We start from the raw sequence: 23606 nt of genomic DNA on the forward strand, positions 1-23606 counted from the left end.
TTATAGAAAAAATATACAAGTCATCAAAAACCAAGCACTACACTCATGCTCCTAGGGGGATAGATTGGTAGGAAAAGACCATCGCTCGTCCCCGACCGCTACTCATACGGAAGACAATCAAAGAACACCTCATGTTTCAAAAATTTTACATAAACGTTTACCATACGTGCACGCTACGGGACATGCAAACTTCAACACAAGTATTTCTCAATTTCACAACTACTCAACTAGCACAACTTTAATATCACTACCTCCATATCTCAAAACAATCATCAATCATCAAACTTCTCTTAGTATTCAGCACACTTGTTGGGGATATTACTACTGGAGGTAAACCGGCGGCACACAGGTGCGGAGACGTCGCGAGGAAGAAGAAGGGATGAAAGGATAGCGGAAAGAAAAGAAAGGGGTCCTCTGCCCCTATTTATAAGGTGAGGCGATAAAACGGCAAGTGCGGGAATTGAGGAGCCCAAAAATGGGTAAATTAATAAAGGTGTCGCCTCGGTGGTTGAATATACATTAAAAGAAGGTAATCTTTAGAATCAATAGATAGATGACGTCAGGGCGGTTTATCATCATCGTGAAGTATGACGTCACGGCGGTTTACATGTTCAAGGTGAAGATATGAGGGAGGAATTTTTCTAAGTGTTGAAGATTGACATGAACAAGTTCAAACCAATTTGGGCCTAATGTTGGGGATATTACTACTGGAGGTAAACCGGCCTTGTGTAGCCAGGTTAACTCCTTGAAGATTAGAAGCCCATGAAGATGCAAGGATGCTGGTGCTTCATGAAGGCCCAAGGCCCAAAGGCTGGTTAAAGCCTGTAAATGTAAACCGACCAAGTCGTGTAACTTGTATTGTAAGATAGGAAAGATAGAGACCGAACCGGACACGTTTATGATCCGGCTCTGTAACCCGGCGGGCGTCAACCTATGTATATAAAGGGACGACCCGGCAGCAGTTTAGGGACAGACAACAACTTGAGAGCCAGACAAAGCGGATTCGCTCCCTGGCCTTCAAAACCCTAGCAATACCAATCACAAGTAGACGTAGGCTTTTACCTTCCTTGAAGGGGCCGAACTAGTATAAAACTCCACGTGTCCCCTTGTCCGGTTTAACCCCTTTAAGCTAACCCGTAGCGATGGCTCCACTACTAAGTCCTTTCACAAGGACATCTGCCGTGACAAACCCACGACAACACTCATAAGAAAGTTTTTTACTAGTCTCGAATACTTAGCATATTAGGATTAATTTCCCAATTTAAGAAAATTACCATGTTGTTTAAGACTCTCAAAATAATATAAGTGAAGCATGAGAGAATAATAGGTTCTATAAAACAAATCCACTGCCATGCTCTAAAAGATATAAGTGAAGCACTAGAGCAAAAACTATATAGCTCAATAAGATATAAGTGAAGTGCGTAGAGTATTATAATAAATTCCGAATCATGTGTGTTTCTCTCAAAATGTGTGTACAGCAAAGATGATTTTGGTAAAATAAAGAATAAGGACTCAAATAATAAAAGACGCTCCAAGCAAAACACATATCATGTGGTGAATAAAAATATAGCTCCAAGTAAAGTTACCGATGGAAGTAGACGAAAGAGGGGTTGCCTTCCGGGGCATCCCCAAGCTTTGGCTTTTTGGTGTCCTTAGATTATCTTGGGGTGCCGTGGTAATCCCCAAGCTTAGGCTCTTGCCACTCTTTGTTCCATAATCCATCAAATCTTTTACCCAAAACTTGAAAACTTCACAACACAAAACTTAACAGAAAATCTCGTGGCCTCCGTTAGAGAAAGAAAAAAAACACCACTTCAAGGTACTGTAATGAACTCATTATTTATTTATATTGTTGTTAAACCTAATGTATTCCAACTTCTATATGGTTTATAAACTATTTTACTAGCCATAGATTCATCAAAATAAGCAAACAACACACGAAAAACAGAACAGTTTGTAGTAATCTGTAGCTAACGCAAGTTCTGGAACTCCAAAAATTGTAAAATAAATTGCTGGACGTTGGGAATTTATCTTTTAATCATATGAAAAAATAATTAACTAAATAGCACTCTCCAGTAAAATATGGTAGCAATTCTCGTAAGCGCTAAAGTTTCTGTTTTTTACAGCAAGATCGCAAAGACTTTCCCCAAGTCTTCCCAAAGGTTCTACTTGGCACAAACACTAATTAAAACATAAAAAACACAATCATAACATAGGATATATGAATTTTTTATTACTAAACTGGAGCAAAATGCAAGGAATGAAAATAAAAATTGGGTTGCCTCCCAACAAGCGCTAACGTTTAACGCCCCTAGCTAGGCACGATGATTTCAATGATGCTCTCACATAAAAGATAAGAATTGAAACATAAAGAGAGCATCATAAAGAATAGGACTAGCACATTTAAGTCTAACCCACTTCCTATGCATAGGGATTTTTTGAGCAAACAACTTGTGGGAACAAGAATAATTGCATAGGATGGTAAAACAAGCATAACTTCAAAATTTTAAGCACATAGAGAGGAAACTTGATATTATTGAAATTCCTACAAGCATATATTCCTCCCTCATAATAATTTTCAGTAGCATCATGAATGAATTCAACAATATAACCAGCACCTAAAACATTATTTTCATGATCTACAAGCATATAAAATTTACTACTCTCCACATAGGCAACATTCTTCTCATTCGAAATAGTGGGAGTAAACTCAATAGAATAATTATCATGTGAGGCATAATCCAATTGAAAACTAAAATCATGATGACAAGTTTCATGGTTATCATAAATCTTTATATCATACATATCATCACAATAATCATCATAGGTAGCAATTTTGTTCTCATAATCAATTGGAACCTCTTCCGAAATAGTGGATTCATCACAAAATAAAGTCATGACCTCTCCAAATCCACTTTCATCAATATAATCATCATAAATAGGAGGCATGCTTTCATCATAATAAATTTTCTCATCACAACTTGGGGGACAAAAAATTTCATCTTCATCAAACATAGCTTCCCCAAGCTTGTGGCTTTGCATATCATTAGCATCATGGATATAAAAGGAATTCATACTAACAATATTGCAATCATGCTCATCATCCAAATATTTAGTGCCAAACATTCTAATGCATTCTTCTTGTAGCACTTGAGCACAATTATCGGAATACTTATTTTTATGATAGATATTAAAAAATATGAAGCATATGAGGCAATCTTAATTCCATTTTTTGTAGTTTTATTTTATAAACTAAACTAGTGATAAAACAAGAAACAAAAAGATTTGATTGCGAGATCTAAAGATATACCTTCAAGCACTAACCTCTCCGGCAACGGCGCCAGAAAAGATCTTGATGTCTACTACACAACCTTCTTCTTGTAGACGTTGTTGGGCCTCCAAGTGCAGAGGTTTGTAGGACAGTAGCAAATTTCCCTCAAGTGGATGACCTAAGGTTTATCAATCCATCGGAGGCATAGGATGAAGATGGTCTCTCTCAAACAACCCTGCAACCAAATAATAAAGAGTCTCTAGTGTCCCCAACACACCCAATACAATGGTAAATGGTATAGGTGCACTAGTTCGGCGAAGAGATGGTGATATAAGTGCAATATGGATGGTAGATATAGGTTTTTGTAATCTGAAAATATAAAAACAGCAAGGTAACTAATGATAAAAGTGAACGTAAACGGTATTGCAATGTGCGGAAATAAGGCCTAGGGTTCATACTTTCACTAGCGCAAGTCCTCTCAACAATAATAACATAATTGGATCATATAACTATCCCTCGACATGCAACAAAGAGTCACTCCAAAGTCACTAATAGTGGAGAACGAACAAAGAGATTATTGTAGGGTACGAAATCACCTCAAAGTAATCCTTTCTGATCGATCTATTCAAGACTCCATAGTAAAATAACATGAAGCTATTCTTTCCATTCAATCTATCCTAGAGTTTGTACTAGAATAACACCTTAAGACAACAACCAACCAAAACCCTAATGTCACCTAGATACTCCAATGTCACCTCAAGTATCCGTGGGTATGATTATACGATATGCATCACACAATCTCAGATTCATCTATTCAACCAACACAAAGAACTTCAAAGAGTTCCCCAAAGTTTCTACCGGAGAGTCAAGACGAAAACGTGTGCCAACCCCTATGCATAGGTTCATGGGCGAACCCGCAAGTTGATCACCGAAACATACATCAAGTGAATCAATAGAATACCCCATTGTCACCACAGGTATCCCACGCAAGACATACATCAAGTGTTCTCAAATCCTTAAAGACTCAATCCAATAAGATAACTTCGAAGGGAAAACTCAATCCATTACAAGAGTGTAGAGGGGGAGGAAAATCATAAGATCCAATTATAATAGCAAAGGTCGTGATACATCAAGATCTTACCACCTCAAGAACACAAGGGAGAGAGATCAAACACATAGCTACTGGTACAAACTCTCAGCCCCGAGGGTGGACTACTCCCTCCTCGTCATGGAGAGCGCCGAGATGATGAAGATGGCCATCGGAGAGGGATTCCCCCCCTCCGGCGGGGTGCCAGAACGGGTCTAGATTGGTTTTCGGTGGCTACGGAGGCTTCTGGCGGCGGAACTCCTGATCTATTCTGCTCCCCGAAGTTTTTAGGGTATATGGACATATATAGGAGGAAGAAGTACGTCGGTGGATCTCCGGGTTGTCCACGAGGCAGGGGGCGTGCCCCCCACCCTCGTGGGCAGCCCGGAACTCTTCTGGTCCATCTTCGATACTCCATGGGCTTCTTCTGGTCCAAAAATAAGTTCCGTGAAGTTTCAGGTCAATTGGACTCCATTTGATTTTCCCTTTCTGCGATACTCTAAAACAAGGAAAAAACAAAAACTGGCACTAGGCTCTAGCTTAATAGGTTAGTCCCAAAAATCATATAAAATAGCATATTAAATGCATATAAAACATCCAAGGTTGATAATATAATAGCATGGAACAATAAAAAATTATAGATACGTTGGAGACGTATCAACTCCTTCTATGGCTAGACGTATTGCTGGCCTACTCCAGTCATCGCTACAAACGGATGTTACGGCAGTATGTTACATTCCTATGATGTCATGATGGCTTGCTTATATTACTGTCAACATTTACTAAAAAAATATTCATGCTCATAACATGTTGTTCTTATGATTGACTACATCAAGAGCCCTTTTTTATTCGACTACAACTTTTTTTGAGGTTTATTTGACTCCAACTTGATATGATGTTGTAGGCCACCTGGTGTCCTCACCCTTCCTAATCCAAGAACCTTTCAAATAAAAGAGGCATGGCAGTTGCAGGTGGTTCCTGGCTCGATCAGACGACGGCGAACGATTGATGATCGTTCGCACGTACAGGACGTGTTGTTTCGCGGAATACAATCACAGTCACTGCAAGGTCTTTGAGCAGGATACCAGCTTCTCTAGGCCTTTAGGAATTTTTGACTAGAGGTTGGTAAGTAGCCTTGGTACATGCTCTCTGTTTGTCGGACTGAATTATCCGATTAACCAGGAGATAACCGACGGCAAGGATCATGATGGCAGCGCGGTTTCGTTCATCAGGCAAAACTGTGTGTACACAGTGTACCATGCATCTCTGCATGCACCATACCCTGATATGTGCTGCCATGCTCTAGAGCCTAAAGTAGGAGAGAGGGTCGCAAGTATCAGACTTCGACCTACTGGCTAGAGTTTCCCCCATCAAGCACCCATCTGGTTCAAGCCGTCAGCCAATCTCCACATCTTAATAAATAGTTATGTCTAACTGAGCCAGTTAGTTAGATGTGTATACTTGGTGTAGCAAGATCTTTATTTAGTTTGATGCATACACTTGTTCCTTTTTGGTATCCCTTTTGTAATGATAGATGATGTTTGGTTTCAAAGAGAGAGCTGCGTCTTCACTCTTCTAGCCTGCTTACTGCTTCTATTGCACCCCCAACCCTGGTTGTTGCTGCTGCTGTTTTCAATGTACAATCAGTAGTATATTTTGTCTGTTGGTTGAATAAATGTGTTGTTAGAACGATAAACACAACGTTTTGGAAGTTGTTGCATGGTTCGATCCTTTAGTGCCCCGTACCATACGTAGCGCATACTATTTTTCGTACGGAACACATTTTCCACTTGTTGATAACATGCAGCCCACTGATGAAGGCCCAATAGAGAAGCCCATAATTAACTACAAGGGAGGCTCTCACATGAATCCGTCCCAGGTACATGCTCATGGTCCCCTAAACATAAATAAGTAAATAAATAAATAAAGCCAAATGCTCCTGCACCAGTTCTTTAAATTCACAATTTAATAGGAGGATATTATTTCCTATGATAGTGTCGTTACATTCAGTCAAAATTATTCTTCGGCAAAGATAGCAACCAGTCTTCTTTCTCCCAGCATTTTCTTCCTGCAACCAGCGAACCCATGCAAATCGTAGTCAACGTCATAAATAGATCCGGCCCATTTTTATTTTTCAATAAGAATGTCCAACCCAGTCCAGCACATTGGCGACAGCACTTTATCCTCCGCCTTGGTGCGCTTGCCGCGGCGCCGCCGTCTGGCCCTGTCAACATAGTTTTTTTGAAACGGTCCCTGTCAACATAGTGAATCGGGAGAGGACTGTAGTTGTGAGTATGACAGCACGGACCCACCAGGTCCACTCCTGAACACAAGCAAGCGCCTCTTTTACTACTCAGATGAACGCCGCGTTTTTTACTCTAATCCACCCTGCTGATATCTGGGACCCACATCATTTTCAACATATAGTCAAACGACATAATTGCACAACTTTTTTAGTAGTAATTCGGAGGAGCAGGCTATAAACTGGGTTGTGCGGTCTTTGTGGCCCGTCTAACAACTTGACTAGCCCAGCAGTTTTTTCTTTGGGAAAATAGGTAGCCCAGTATTTCTTTTTGAAGAATACCCAAGCTAGGCCTATTTGTTTTCTCCGACTTACTGGGCTGCAAATATTTCAAGATGAGGAGGGGTGCATTTCATCATGGCCAAAGAGTATGGTCATTGTCTGTTAAAAGTAATATGAAAAGGGGTTGAAAAATCCAAAAAAAATTATAGCAAATGGGATATTAGTTTCTTTTTTTGTTTTTGTTCTTCACTGATATCTTATACTCCCTCCGTCCCAAAATTCTTGTCTTAGATTAGTATAAATAAGGATGTATCTAATACCAAAACATGACCTGATACATCCGTATTTAGACAAATCTAAGACAAGAATTTTGGGACGGAGGGAGTATTTCATTGCATTTAACATGACATAGTACTAATTTATTTTTAAATTTGTTTTAGTATGGCTACTAATTTTTGGATTAAGAATGTTTTTTTTCCTCCGCAAAAATTTGCGAATTTTCAAAATTTCCCACATATTTAGTTAATTTTTTAACCCCGGTACTGACCAGAAAATGGGCAGTAATTCTAAAAATGGAAAACGGGCTACAATAAATTCCATATGAATTAGAAAATGAGTAAAAATTATAAAAATAATAGCAAATGGGTTGTACACGCCACATATTTCGAGGTTGACTTGTTTACGCAAGGCTTTGTCAGTCAACACATGATTCTAGCAGCAGTGACTGTTGGATGTCCATCCAACGGCCGACGTGCTTCTTCAATCTCTGATCTTCCTGCTCCAGTCGCCTAAAATAGCGCCAGCGGGACTGCTTGCTGCCTCCTCTTGTGGCCCGCTGTGATGCCGCACAAGCTTCCCTGGCCCACCCAACTACCTCCGCTGGGCTGGCCGCACGCAATCAACTGCCTCCTTATTACGCGAAAAAATGATTCCTCCCAGTGACATCTGGGACGCACTGGTTGGGAGGCTGACCTATGGGCCTACGAAGTTGACGCGTACGCAGGGCTTGTCAACTTAGTCAACAAATGATTCTAGAAGCAGTAACCATTGGATTTGAATCGAACGCTCATGCTGCTTCTTCAATCACTGCTCTTCTTGCACCAGCCGCCCAAACCAGCGCCGGCGAGACCACTTGCTCCTGCCTCCAGTGGCCGGCTGTGCTGCCGTTGAGGCCTCACCGTCCCCTACTACTCCCACTGCTAACCAGGTCCTGCGGGGACGGCAGCCTCACACCACAGCCGAACCATTGAACCCTCATACTCCTCTCCGCGTGGGCATCCACTGCCGTGTCTTCCCTGGCTCCGTGTTGTCCCCTTCCTAGGCCTCACCGTCGTCCCCCGTATTGGTCCTCTCGGTGCGGCGTGGTCGATGTGGTCAACGACTGACTTCCATCGGAAGAGTGCTGTACGTGGAGAGGCTGGCAGCTGGGTCCACAGCCGCAGCTGGGTCCATGGCCAAAGCCCAGTTTTTTTGTGATTTGCCAAGTAAGTCGCTTTGGCAGGCCTGTTGGGCTGCAAATCTTTCAAGACGAGGAGAGCTTCATTCGGCTGGCCGAGAAAATGGACTATCAGTAATGGGAAATGGGTTGTACATTTTTTTAACACATCAAACCAGCAATTAGTTTCAAATTTCTTTTTTTCATTTCGAGATTTTAAATTGCATTGATTTTTATACATGGACAATTTGTTGGATTTTATATTGATATATATTTATTTTTAAAATCAGTTCGAACATGACTCGAAATTTCGGGATCAAAAACAGTTCGGACCGCACCGAAATATGCAAAATTTCATATAAGTTTTTAACCGTGGCCACAATATGGGCTGTAATGCTAACAAAAAGAATATGGGCTCCAAAAAAACCTTAAGAATTAGCAAATGGGTTGTAAATTGTTAGAAATAATGGCAGATGGGATGTATGCTGCTTTCCACAGATTTGAGACTTTCCAAAAAAAGGTTGACGCACAAGCAGTGACTGTTGGATTTCCATCCAATGGCCGTCGTGCTTCTTCAATCTCTACTCTTCCTGCTCCAGCCGCTTAAACAAGCGGCGGCGGGACTACCTTCTCCCTCCTCCCCGCGGTCGGCTGTGCTGCCACACAGGCTTCGCCGCCCCACCATACTCCCATCGCTGGCCTAGCCATCCCTCTACTCACCCACACATGTAGTTATTCTCCGGTGACGGCAGACGAACTAGTAAACCCTCATACAGTCGTACTCCCCTCCACGTGGGAAACAACTGTCGAGTCTTCCCTGGCTCTGCGTCGTCCCCTTCCTAGGCCTCACCGGCGTCCACTGCCTTGGTGCTCTCGGCGTGGTGTGCTCAATGTGGTACACGACCGACTTCCATCGGAAGAGTGCTGTACATGGAGAGGCTGGTAGATGGGTCCACGACCGCAGCTGGGTCCATGGCCACAGCCCAGTTTTTTTGTGATTTTCCAAGTAAGTCGCTTTGTCAGGCCTGTTGGGCTGCAAATCTTTCAAGACGAGGAGACCTTCATTTGGCTCACCGAGAAAATGGCCTATCAGTAATGAGAAATGGGTTGTACATTTTTAAAACAGATCAAGCCGGCAATTAGTTTCAAATTTCTTTTTTTCATTTCGAGATTTTAAATTGCATTGATTTTTATGCATGGACAATTTGTTGGATTATATATTGATATATATTTATTTTTAAAATCAGTTTGAACGTGACTCGAAATTTCGGGATTAAAAACAGTTCGGACCGCATCGAAATATGCAAAATTTCATATAAGTTTTTAACCGTGGCCACAATATGGGCTATAATGCTAACAAAAAGAATATGGGCTCCAAAAAAACCTTAAGAATTAGCAAATGGGCTGTAAATTATTAGAAATAATGGTAGATGGGTTGTATGCTGTTTTCCACAGATTTGAGGCTTTCCTTAAAAAAAAGGTTGACGCACAAGCAGTGACTGTTGGATTTCCATCCAACGGCCATCGTGCATCTTCAATCTCTGCTCTTCCTACTCCAGCCGCTCAAACAAGCGCCGGAGGGACTGCCTGCTCCCTCATCCCCGCGGCCGGCTGTGCTGCCGCGCAGGCCTCACCGCCCCACAGTACTCCCATAGCTGGCCTAGCCATCCCTCTACTCACCCACACATGTTGTTATTCTCCAGCGACGGTAGACGAACCAGTAAACCCTCGTACAGTCGTACTCCCCTCCGCGTGGGAAACAACTGCGGAGTCTTCCCTGGCTCCGTGTCATTCCCTTCCTAAGCCTCACTGTCGTCCACCGCCCTGGTGCTCTCATCGCGGCCTGGTTAATGTTGTCAACGACCGACATGCATCTGAAGTTGACTATGCGTGGAGAGGCTGACAGCTGGGTCCACGGCCGCACTCAAGGAAATGCCTCCTTATTATGTGCAAAAAAATGATTCCTCCACCTAACATCTAGGACCCACCGAAACGGCTTCTGTATTTCGTGAAAAAAATGTTACCGCCGCTGACAGCACGGACCCACCAGCTATATCTTCGCACGCAAGGAAGTGCATCCTTATTACGCACTAAAAATGAATACTCCCCCTGCTAGCTGGGACCCAGTATAGTGGGAGGCTGACTTGTGGGCCTACTAAGTTGACAGGGATGGAGGGCTTTGTCAACTTAGTCAATATGCACGATTCTAGCTCCATTGACTGTACGATGTCAATCCAACGGTCGTAGTGCTTCTTCAACCTCTGGTCTTCTTGCTCCAGCCGCCCAAACCAGCGTCGGTCGTGCCTCGTGCTCCTACCTCCCGTGGCCGGCTGCCATGCTATGGAGGCCTCACCGCCCCCTACTACTCCCACCGCTGGCCAGGCCATCCCTCTACTCACCCACACCCCCTGTTATTCTGCGACGACGGTAGCCAAACCAGTGAACCCTCATACTCCTCTCCGCGCGGTCTTCCACTGTCGCGTCTTCCCCAGCTCCACGTCGTCCCCTTCCTAGGCCTCGCCGTCGTCCACTGCTCAGGTGCTCTCGGCGCGGTGTGGTCAACGTGGTCAAGGAACGGCTTCCATTGGACGTGGACTGTATGTGGAGAGGCTGACAGCTGAGTCCACGACCGCAGCGAGAAAGTGCCTCCTTATTACGCGCAAAATAATTATTCGTCCACCTGACAGCGGGGACCCACCGGACGGGCCACCATATTTCGTGAAAAATTGTTTCCCCCTAACTGCTGGGACATACCAGCTACATCTTCGGACGCAAGAAAGTGCGTTCGGGCAAAAAAACCTTAAGAATTAGCAAATGGGTTGTAAATTATTAGAAATAATGGCAGATGGGTTGTATGCTGTTTTCCACATATTTGAGGCTTTCCTAAAAAAGGTTGACGCACAAGCAGTGACTGTTGGATTTCCATCCAACGGCCATCGTGCTTCTTCAATCTCTGCTCTTCCTGCTCTAGCCGCTCAAACAAGCGCCGGCGGGACTGCCTGCTCCCTCCTCCCCGCGGCCGGCTGTGCTGCCGCGCAGGCCTCACCGCCCCACCGTACTCCCATCACTGGCCTAGACATCCCTCTACTCACCCACACATGTTGTTATTCTCCGGCGACGGCAGACGAACCAGTAAACCCTTGTACAGTTGTACTCCCCTCCGCGTGGGAAACAACTGCCGAGTCTTCCCTGACTCCGTGTCGTTCCCTTCCTAAGCCTCGCCGTCGTCCACCGCCCTGGTGCTCTCGTTGCGGCCTGGTCAACATGGTCAACGACCGACATGCATCTAAAGTGGACTATGTGTGGAGAGGCTGACAGCTGGGTCCTCGGCCGCATGCAAGGAAATGCCTCCTTATTATGCGCAAAATAATGATTCCTCCAGCTGACATCTGGGACCCTCCGAAAGGGCTTCTGTATTTCATGAAAAAAATCTTACCACCGCTGACAGCTCGGACCCACCAGCTATATCTTCGCACGCAATGAAGTGCCTCCTTATTACGCACAAAAATGAATACTCCCCCTGCTAGCTGGGACCCAGTATAGTGGGAGGCTGACTTGTGGGCCTACTAAGTTGACGGGGATGGAGGGCTTTGTCAACTTATTCAATATGCACGATTCTAGCTCCATTGACCGTATGATGTCAATCCAACGGCCGTAGTGCTTCTTCAACCTCTGGTCTTCTTGCTCCAGCCACCCAAACCAGCACCGGTCGTGCCTCGTGCTCCTGCCTCCCGTGGCCGGCTGCGATGCTGTGGAGGCCTCACCACCCCCTACTACTCCCACCGCTGGCCAGGCCATCTCTCTACTCACCCACACCCCCTGTTATTCTGTGGTGACAGCAGCCGAACCAGTGAACCCTCATACTCCTCTCCGCGCGGGCTTCGACTGTCGCGTCTTCCCCGGCTCCGTGTCGTCCCCTTCCTAGGCCTCGCCGTCGTCCACCGCCCAAGTGTTCTCGGCGCGGTGTGGTCAACGTGGTCAAGGGACGGCTTCCATCGGACGTGGACTATACGTGGAGAGGCTGACAGCTAGGTCCACGGTCGTAGCAAGGAAGTGCCTCCTTATTACGCGCAAAATAATTATTCGTCCACCTGACAGCGGGGACCCACCGGACGGGCCACCATATTTCATGAAAAAATGTTTCCCCCTAACTGTTGGTACCCACCAGCTACATCTTCGCACACAAGGAACTGCGTTCGGGCAAAAAAATGATTCGCCCCCCCTGACTGCTGGGACCCACCAGCTACATCTTCGCACGCAAGGAAGTGCGCGACAGTCGGGACCCACCTGGTTGAAGCACACGTAGCGTTTTCATTCTGGTCGCGAACGTGTACGTACATACTGGTCGATGTAGAGGCACGCACGTGTCGTAGTAGAGGCGCGCAGGTAGCATGTACACGTACGTACAGCGGCCAATGTGCAAGAAAGAAAATACGGCCACGTACGTACATACGGTTAGAACGGAGAAACTATGTCGTCGTCGTGTTCATGGGGAGCCAACCAGCTAGGTCGGAACGGAATGCGTCGCCGTGTTCATCGGGAGGGCTTGGATGGAACAGCCGATGGAAATGAGGCATGGCGTACCACAGAACGAAGGAAACGGCCTTGTGTTCGACCGGCCATGGTCGAAATGAGATCCTGTTCATCGGGAGGGGTCTGGTGTACCGCAAAATGGAGGAAACAGACCTCCTACGGTCGAAACGGGGGTCCTGTTGATCAGGAGGGGTGTGGCGTACTACAAAACGAAGGAAACAGACTTGTATTGGAGCGCTACGGTCGAAATGAGGGTCCTGTTCATAGGGAGGGGTGTGGCGTACCGCAAAACAAGACTCCACGGGATACTGTTCATCTCCACAGTCGACCCCCACCAGCCTCCACGGGCTACTGTTCATCCATCATCGACCTCCTCCAACCTCCACCTACGACTGTTCATCCATGGGCTCCTGTTCATCCAGCCTCCACCGCGCACTACTCCACCGGCTACTGTTCAACCAGCCCTCTCCATGGGCTCCTGTTCAACCACCCCTCCACGGGCTACTGTTCATCTTGCCCTCCACCATCTACTATTCATCCAGCCCTCCATGGGGTGGTCTTGTTCATCCTGCCCTCCACAGGGTCCTGTTCATCCAGCCCCAACCCGCTCGATCGGTCGGGGTCCTGTTCATCTAGAGGCAACACCACGGGGTCCTGTTCATCCGCCCCATCGGGAACTATTCATCCAAACCCCCCGGCAACGCTCACTATTCATCCAGAGACAGCATCTATCGGCTTCAGTTAGCAGCAGTAGCGAATCGCTCGATCGGGTTCAGTTAACAGCCATCGATTGATTGCTCGGGTTCAGTAACGCGTAGCATGCAGTGCAATCGCTCGGGTTCAGTTAGAGCCCAATGCCTCGCTCAGGTTCAGTTAGAGCCCAACGCCTCGCGTGCGTGTATGAGAGAAACGCGCATCGCTCGGCCCCGACCACCCACCGTAACCGGGAACACCCCGATATTTTCCTCACCCTCGCTTCTACCAAGGTTTTTTCCATCATGGACGGCCCAAATAATGTCACGCAGCTGCGTATCCGGCCCGCCCAGGATGAAAAGCCCATTTTTCATGATTTTTTGTCATAGAAGTAGGAGCCCACGACATCTATGATGATACCGGGTTTTGTCACAATAATCGTCATAGAAGTGTCATAAGTATGACAGAAAAAAAATTCGTTCGGCCCAAAATGTCACGGATGTGTCTTTTTTTGTAGTGTTCCCAAACCGAGCAGAGCTGGGTCGACGGCGAGCAGTGTCGAGAAAGTCGATGGTGATAGGCAGCGGCAAGTGGAAGTGGCGAAATGCGATGGGCTTTGCCGGTAGCTTGGCGGCGGCGGCAGGCGTCGAGCTAAGTGTTTACCGCCACGATAGGCGGTGCCATGGCATAGACGCGGAGGAGCTTGTGCAGGTGTGAATGGGGAACGTACCGGAGGGGCCGAGGTGGGTGGCGGGCAGGGTGAGGGTTTTTGTGACGTGGGGATGGTGAGGGTTTTATTTTTTATTTTTTGAATTGGGTGGTGAGGGTTTTCTGTCCCACAAAGAATTTTGGGGGCGACGGTTTGCTAGAGCGAACCGTGTGTGACTGACGCAGCAGGCAAAATGATAGTCATTGGACACGGTTCTAATTTTGGGAACCATGTGTGATTGACATACTACCTCCGTCCTGGTTTATTGGTTCCCCATTGTAATTTTTACCAAAATTTGGCGAAATATTTAACATACCCAGACATAGATAATAATCATACACGTACATAAGCATAGTTCAACCATAAGTACATAGTTCAACCATCATTAAGCATACTCAAGCGTACATAGTTCGATCCATCCCACATCTCATCTCACATGCGGCTGGCACGATCCTAAAGCTTCTCCAGGTACTCGGCGTATGCACCGTGCGCCACCCTGCGAGAGTACTTCTGCTTGAAGGAGCCAACGGCCTGTCCTCTTGCATGCGCAAGAACACTTCTATATGCATCATGAATCTTGTGGTTGAAAAATGGGCATCCGTATCCATCTTTCCAAGTGCTAATATGCATGTTATGCATTCCCCATAAAGCTCCCTCAGGATCCGCCTCTTGTACCTCCTCTGGGCATCTTCATCCTCGATGTCCACATCATCAGACAACACCTATACATGTAGTAAAACAAATTTTGCATCAAATCGCTGATTACATGCCGTGAAGTAGGATTAGGAATTTATGGCTATTTATTTATACATATTCAGATATTATGGTTCAATTTTTAAGCACGGTCGTCTATGTACATACCAATCTTGAAGAACATAATGGCACAAACATATGTAGGTCATTCAAAATCAATTGTCAAGTCCTGGCTAGGAATTATTAGCACAAACACTAACCCTAGTCGGATTACTAGCAAAAATCATTTGCACAGATGAAACAACTAATCACTTATCACCTGTACTATTCAAACAATCAATACACTACATGGATCTAACGAAACTTACTCATATTTCATGGATTGGGAGAACATAACCACAGGATTTCTATTCCAAAAAGGGGGAGGCGGGAGTAACCAAAGAAACCCTATGATCTATTTGACACATAAATGGGTATAGATGACGAACCAGCTATCCGTCATCGTCGAAGTCGTCGCCAGAGTGGACGTCGGAGTCGTCGCCGGAGTGGTCGTCAGAGTCGATGTGGAACTCCGCTTCCGACTGTGGAAGCTCGACGCCGTCGATGATGTCAGCGTGCATCGATAACTCGCCGGCAGTGACGGCAAGCTCTGTCTCAATCTCCACGTCGTGCTCTGGTGCTTTAGCAGCCCCGGTGTCGCCACTCCCCCCGATGGGGCGCTTCGGCGGCATCCTCATACACTGACGGCTTTGAGGACTGAGAGCGGCGTCGAGGTTGCAAGCAGAGAGAGAGAGGATTGTGTGTGCGTAGCGAGTATGGGTGGTGCGGCCGCTCGGGCGCACCATTAATATGGATTAGTGGAAGTTGTGGGAGAGAGGCGGGCGGCGGTCAAACCGATGGCTCGCCTCCCGGTGAGCTTGCGCACCGGACTGCTGGCATGCCTACCAAAGTTTCACACAGCTACTCGCACGCCTCCCTGTCTTCCTGCGTGGCGTACTGCTCCCATGCGTCCCGTCAACTCACGCCTTCTCGCACGCCACACGGGTCGCGCGGCAGCACGTATATTGTTTTTCTATTTGGATGATTAACGCTGTCGCTTTATTGCTTAACCGAAGCATGACACGTATCCATTGTTGGTCTAACGCTCATGGTTAAAATAAATAATCAGTTTGGGATATTGGTTCCCAATTATTAATAATCTCCCATCTGTAATTAGATAAATATTACATCAAAACTGGTCTCAAATTTGACTAAAAAAAGTACAATGCCACTTTGTATTGGTGTCCATATGACAACACGATAAGTTTCATGAACTTCAAATAAGTTTTGGATGTACTATAATTTAAAAATCAAGATTCTCAATGTTTGAAATTTGTTGCATGGGAAGTAAACATGCACCCAATGAGACATGTGTTTTTGCAATCCATTTAGGTGCACTATCACGTGTGCATGTAGCTCAAATTTGATTTTTGCACATTATACCCATAGAAAATCAATCAATGTACTAAAACATCTTAATGATCTCTGTGATTTTTTTGAAATTAAAATATCCCTCCTTTGGTAACATGTATGTTCACCGCGGGATAATTAATTTAACATGCATCGTGTGGGTTGGCTCGCAGTACACTACGAGTTGTGAGCCACCGTGTGGGTTGGCCGTTTTGTTAGGAAGGCTGGTGCCACATCAGAGTCGTGAAATCCTTATTTAAAACATTACACAACCCTTTCATACATAAATGTTTTGGCCACATGCAGTCGATGGTTGTCCTAGACGACACTCGATACTCAGGTGTGACGCATTCTGTGGTCCCGCGAGGTCATCGTCCATCACTTTGACGAACAACCGGCAGTGAGGTTAATTTGACCAGCAAGGTATAATCTTTTTTGTTTGTGTTATGGTGGTATATAGTACGCGTCGAAGAGGTGGGAGGGGGCTAGCATATATACTATACGTATGTGTCCATGAACAAGTACACCTCACTCAGTGTCGGGACTTTTTGGTTACCGAGGCACGTGCCACATCAAAATTATGAAATTGGTTATTCAAACATCACACAACACCTTTTTGGGCCACATGCATATATATCCTAGCTAGGACACTCACGTGTGTCGCTTCCATCTGTGGGCCCACGAGGCCATCGTCGATGCATGCATGCATGCATCACTTTGACCTACATCGGGAGAGGTTAATTAATTTCACCATCGATGAGGATTCTTTTGGGTTGTACATATATGACGGCAGGAGCATATAGTATGCGGTGAAGAGGGGGGGAAGGGGACCATCATATGTAGTACACTTGATATGAACCTCGCTCTGTGTGGGTTTACGGTTTTTGAGGCATGTGGCACATCAAAGTTGTGCATTTTAGGTATTCAACATATATATGTTTGGCCCACATGCAAAGTAGTGGTGATTGTACTCTTGCACCCACTTAAGCGGTTATCAGCGATATCGATGCTTTCCATCTATGGGCCCGCTTGGTCCATCACTTCTTTTTGCCTGACAACAGGAGAGGTTAATTTGACTTAGGAGGGGATTATTATTTTTGCTCTGGGATGACATGCATGATACACTTTGAGCACACACATATGCATGTGTACGCATGAATCCCTCCCATCGAGTCAAAGTGGCTAGTACATCGACACCATCATGTACCGATCTCGCTCTATGTGGGGAGCAAGTCCACGATTTTTGACACACGCGCCAGATCAATGTTGTGTATTCAAACATGCATGCACGCATCACCTCCACACATATGCATGTAGAGGTTGCCTTCGAACAATACACTCCCTCGCATGGTTATCGGCAACAAGCCTATATATTCGTGGGCCCGCATGGACATCCATGATCACCTTGACCAACAACAAGATAGGTTACCATGGCGGATTCTTCATTTGGTTAGTGTTATCGTAGTATAGGTCATGGTGATATTCAGACCTAATTAAGTTTGAGCGCATATACTATGCATGCATGCATGCATGCATATATGAATCCTTGTTGTTGGCTTGAAGTGTGAGTAACATACATATGCATAATCAACCTAACCCTCACTTAGTGTGGGGATTTATAGTTTGAAATCACGGTGCCACATCAAAGTTGTTCATTGTTACTCAAAAACACACCTCTCCATACATATGTTTGGGTCACACGCATGCAGTGGTTGTCTTCAGGGACTAGCTACTTGCGTGATTATTGGCGAGCTAGCCCATCTCCGGGGTCGCATGGATGTCCATCACTTTGACCAACAACAAGAGAGAGGTTGTACGACCAAGGTGGATTATTCTTGGTCCATTTTATGATCCATCTTGGTGAGATATATGCCTCTCTGGCTCGCCGACTGAAAGTGTGTGTGGGGTGGGGGGTTCCTACATCGCACTTTGCTAGGTGAACCTCGGTTGGGGGGGCATGCATTCATAGCTTAATTAGGATTCCCTTCGTGGCGAAACGAGGGGGGTGGGGGCTCCTAGCTACTTCGCACTTTGCTAGGTGAACCTCGGTTGGGGGGGCATGTGCATTCATAGCTTAGGATTCCCTTCATGCCGACACGAGGGAGGGGTGGCTGCTAGCTACTTCACACTTTGCTAGGGTGAACCTCGGTTGGGGGAGGGCATGCATTCATAGCTTAGCTAGGATTCCCTTAGTGCTAACACGAGGGAGGGGGGCTGCTAGCTACTTCGCACTTTGCTAGGTGAACCTCGGTTGGGGGCATGCATTCTTAGCTTAGGAATCCCTTTGTGCCGACACGAGGGAGGGGGCTGCTAGCTCTACTTCACACTTTGCTAGGTGAAACTCGGTTGGGGGGCATGAATTATAGCTTAGGATTCCCTTTGTGTCGACACGAGGGAGGGGGCTGCTAGCTACTTCGCACTTTGCTACGGTGAACCTCGGTTGGGGGGGATGCATTCATATATAGCTTAGGATTCCCTTTGTGCCGACATGAGGGAGGAGGGGGGCTGCTAGCTACTTTGCACTTTGCTAGGTGAACCTCGGTTGAGGGGGAGGGGGCATGCATTCATATATATCTTAGGATTCCCTTCATGCCGACACGAGGGAGCAGGGGGCTGCTAGCTACTTCGCATTTTGCTACATGAATCTCGGTTGAGGGTGAGGGGCGTGCATTCATAGCTTAGGATTCCCTTCGTGCTGACACGAGAGGGTGAGAGCAAGCAATACCGTGCGCTTTGGGAGAGAGGTGCCACATCGAAGTTACATTTGGTACATGAAAATCAAACCACCCTTTTGATACATAAATTTGGTCCACATGCAAGTGTGTTCGTGTTCTGACCCTCTCCCGCGTCATTTTTCGCCAAATTTATGAACGTTAGACAAGTCGGTTGATGCAACAGACACGGTTCACTCAAACTAACTGTGTGCCACACCGATGCACCTGTCACGCACACATCCGCACAGTACATTGGGCTCCACGAGGCTCCCCCTCTCAAAAATATCTACCCGCTTCGAGGGTTTTTCTGTTTCATAACACACAGTTGTTATCTCCGGACCGTGTGCGATGTTTCTTGTTCCCAATCCCATCTGCATCGAAAATATCTGCCTGCCTCGAGGGTTTTTCTTTTTCATAACACACGGTTGTTATCTCCGGACCGTGTGTGATGCACTATCATCAAAATTTTCAATAACCCGGCATTTCACTCCTGCGTAGTAAAATTTTCAGTACCCGCGTCATTTCCTCAAACACCCCCCCCCTCCACACACACACACACACACACACCAAAACCTCCTCGAGCGTGCATGCACGCACACACACACACACCCTCCCTCGCTCGAAACCCTAGCAAAGTCCCTGCCGCGGCCGCAAGGCCTCCATTGTCAACATCTGCCAGTTTGCCCATGCAACTTACCCACCGATCTCCATGCGCAGGCTGCCCTGAGTTTCTTAGATGACGCATGCCAAACACCCCCTTTCCCATAGATCCCCATCCCCATTCCCCACTACAGAGCTTCGTAGCCTAAGCCCGGCTATGCTTCCCGTGGAGCTCGAGGAGCGACTGTCCCAAAAGAGGTGTATAGCGGTCTCTTCGCCCGACATCGCCAAGGAAGCTCACGACCATTACTGGCGGCAGGCACTCAAGCCTGAGGAGGGCTGTGTCACAGGTTAAGTTGCCCAACCCCAACCCCTCAGGTTCAACCGCCGTCGATCTCATCCATGGCCCCGCCACTGATCTCCTCTGGCTCGTTGTCAACAATTTGCCATTCTACATCGCCATCGAGCCCCTTTTGTCATTTCTGAAGGACACAGTCTGCGATGCTGACTTGGGATCCATAGCTTCCAAGTCAGACCTCATCGACGGTGACCATGAGGAGGGCACCCTCTCTGGCTCTTCCAAGGGGAAAGAGCCCATCTACTCTTCCAAGGGAAAAGCGCCCGTCTGCAACATCTGGGAGGGCACCCTACAGCCGTACTCTTCCAAGGGGAAGGAGCCCATCTGCGACAACATGGAGCGCCTCCAGGGTCCGTGCTCTTCCTACAGGAACGAGCCCATCTGTGACAAGTGAGGAAACCCATGATTTGTTTATTTCAGTTGTTCACAATGTGATTGTCTATATGTGCAATTATTTACTGTGCAGTACATTTCATCAATCCAGTTTTAAACATACCGATAGGAATGCATATATTTGCTTGCTGTTAAGCCTGTTATAGCTAGCATATGCCTCTTTCAAAGTTTTTTGATTGTTCGGTTGTTTGTAGTTAGCATATGTTCAGTTTCAAATGCTATCTTTGGTTGTTCGTTGTATGCCTTGTTTATTCCAGTTATTCACAATGTGATGTTCTGTGTAGTTCAATTTCATCAGTACCAGTTTCAACAATACCACTATGAATGACTACATTTGGTTGCCGCATCTTGTAGTTAACATGCCTTTCCATTTTTATTTAACCATAACCAGTGTACTTGACCCGCACAATACCAGTTTGAATGACCATGTTTGCTTGTTGTTAAATGTTAGGCCTGTTGCAGTTAGCACACCTTTCCACTTGTTTTGCTTTACTAGCGTGCTTAAACCTGCACACTGAAGTTGTCTTTTGGAGATTATTTTGTCTACCATGTGTAATTTTGGTTGATGTTTAGCCTGTTGTGCTTAACATGCTTCTTGATTTACCTAAACAGGACAATTTTGGGAACGACTGTTGTTTTCCATCGAGGTTAGTTTCATCCCATGGTTTATATCTGCTCACTGTTTAGGATATCCGTAGCTGGTACCATATAGGCCGGCGGCTGATAAGGGACTAATCGGTGAACCGGACTTTTAACTGAATATATCTGCAACCCATTTTTCCTTAGGCTAACTAGGGCCATATGTAATATATCTGAGGCTACACAACATGCACTGTACTTAATGTCTAAATATGCAATCCTAGGCTACATAGCAACAAGGAAGAGTGTTACATTAATGTTCTAATGATGTCTAGATGTATGTAGAAGAGCAGCAGCAACAACAGCAACAACACAGCCCTGTTTGGATACTCAACTTGGCTAGAGGTTAGAGTTAGTTTCTAGCTCATTACTAACCCTGAACTAACTCCATCCAAAGAGTTGTTTGGATGGCAGGGTTAGATTGACAATAAATGCACAAAGAGAACTAGCTCCAATTAGCACCTCTTGGGTTGGATAGTAGTTTTTTTGGGTGGGTTATAGATGCAACTAGCTCAAACTAGCCCCCGTGTTTAGATATACTTTAGGGCTATTTGATCCAAAACTAGCTCAAACTATCTGTAACCCGTGGATACAGTAGCAGATAATTTTTAAGAAGGAACTAAACTCCTTCCGGCCCATAATATAAGATGCTAATTCATCTAATATGTGAGTATATTGGATGTTATAAGATACTCCCTCCATTCCTAAATATTTGTTCTTTTTAGAGATTTCAAATGGACTACCACATATGGATGTATATAGAATATTATAAAAGAGTGTTGTACTACATCATTGTGCCATTGTTGTTTAGCTTCTAATATTAACTTGGTGCTTTTAGGTACATATGTCATTGGTAAAGATCCGCATTTCGACCCTTTCTACATATGGCGCAATGAGATATCAATGAACCAGCATCAAGTGAGGAAGCTGATAAAGATTGTTAGTAAAATGGGTCCAAAGATGGCAATTATTTGTTTACACTTTATCCAAGACAACAACGAACTACAGGATGGTAAGTAAGAACTCTACATCCTTCTTTTTACTGCCCATAATGAGTTGTGTTAGATGACAATGTCTAAAATCTTATTCCTTTGCAGTGGTTGCCAAAGCAGTTTACTCAATATTACCTCTCAAACTACATGATTGGTGGGCATGCAAAGGTTAAAGCATTTCTACCAGAACACGATGATTATCTAGATGCTTTCATGAAGACCGTGAAGGATGGGCTGCCGGCCATCACAAGGGGTTGGACTAGAGTCGTGCGTGCCTTCTGCATGGAGGAGGGCACAATATGGGCATTCCGCTTCACCATGTTCAGCAACCAGAATATATTTCGCTTCTTTCTTTACCATCTTTAATAGTACAAGTATACAACTATGGTTCATCATTGTTTATTTGGTTCTTATGTAATTCTTGAACATATGTAACTGATGGATATGAATAAAGCTTTAGCATACATTCAAATTCATATCCAAATCCGGTACAATTTGGAAAAGCAGCAATTAAGTTACGGTAAAATTACACTCTCCAGGTTGTTACGGCACACACGATTGGTAAAACACAAACGTTTGCGATATGCACCATAATCCGAGACGGTTCACAGAGAGCAAACGTGTGGAAGCATGCACATAGTTGTCGTTTGCAAAGCGTGTGCGATGTCACACAATATCACAAACAGTGTGGGCAAAACTAAACGTTTGTGTTAGTTGCCTTATCGTACACGATTCGCAACCATGAATTGTTTCTGATGAAGTATGCATCGTAAACGTTGCACCACAGAATACCGTGTGCAATAGTTGTCGTGTACGACGATGTTACGACGGTCCGACGTTTCGTAATCATGTCCAACACTCGTACGACGATTAGCTAATCTTCTTAACGATGAATCATTTCTCATGGGCCACGTGTCATGCACGTTCTATAATAGTGAATTGTTTGTGATGGGACGCGCATCATAAACGTAGCACCACAGAATACCGACTGCGATGGCAATGCAAGGAGAAACAAGTAGGAGGACTGTAGGGGCCCTATCCCCGACGGTTTCTGGGTCGTGTGGGAAGGACCCCCCTATCGCCCACACTCACTTGGCGACGGATCCAAATGCCGTCGCGGAAAGGGGTTTTAAACCGTTTGTTTAGGACCGACATGCACCAGTGGGGGCTAAGCGTGACCCCGTCCCACCTAACACCTTCGTGGAAAGGCTCTTCAAGCCATCAGTGGTATGGCAGGATGAGAGCAGCAATGCCAGTCCGGATCCAATCACACCCCTGGATTCTGAATATAATCCCGATATCATTGGGGGCTCGGCCACCGAACTAACGCCATCGGCTCATGTAATCATTGCGGTAATTGCCCCATGGACCGAACCCTTCCTGGCCTACCTCAATAGGCGAGAGCTCCCCGAGGACCAGAATGAGGCCCGATACATCGTCCGACACTCTAAAGCCTACAAAGTTCATGCAGGAGAGCTCTACAAGAAAATTACTACTGGAGTCCTTCAAAGGTGTA

This window comes from Triticum aestivum, chromosome 6A (assembly GCF_018294505.1).
Source record: "Triticum aestivum cultivar Chinese Spring chromosome 6A, IWGSC CS RefSeq v2.1, whole genome shotgun sequence".
NCBI lineage: Eukaryota > Viridiplantae > Streptophyta > Magnoliopsida > Poales > Poaceae > Triticum > Triticum aestivum.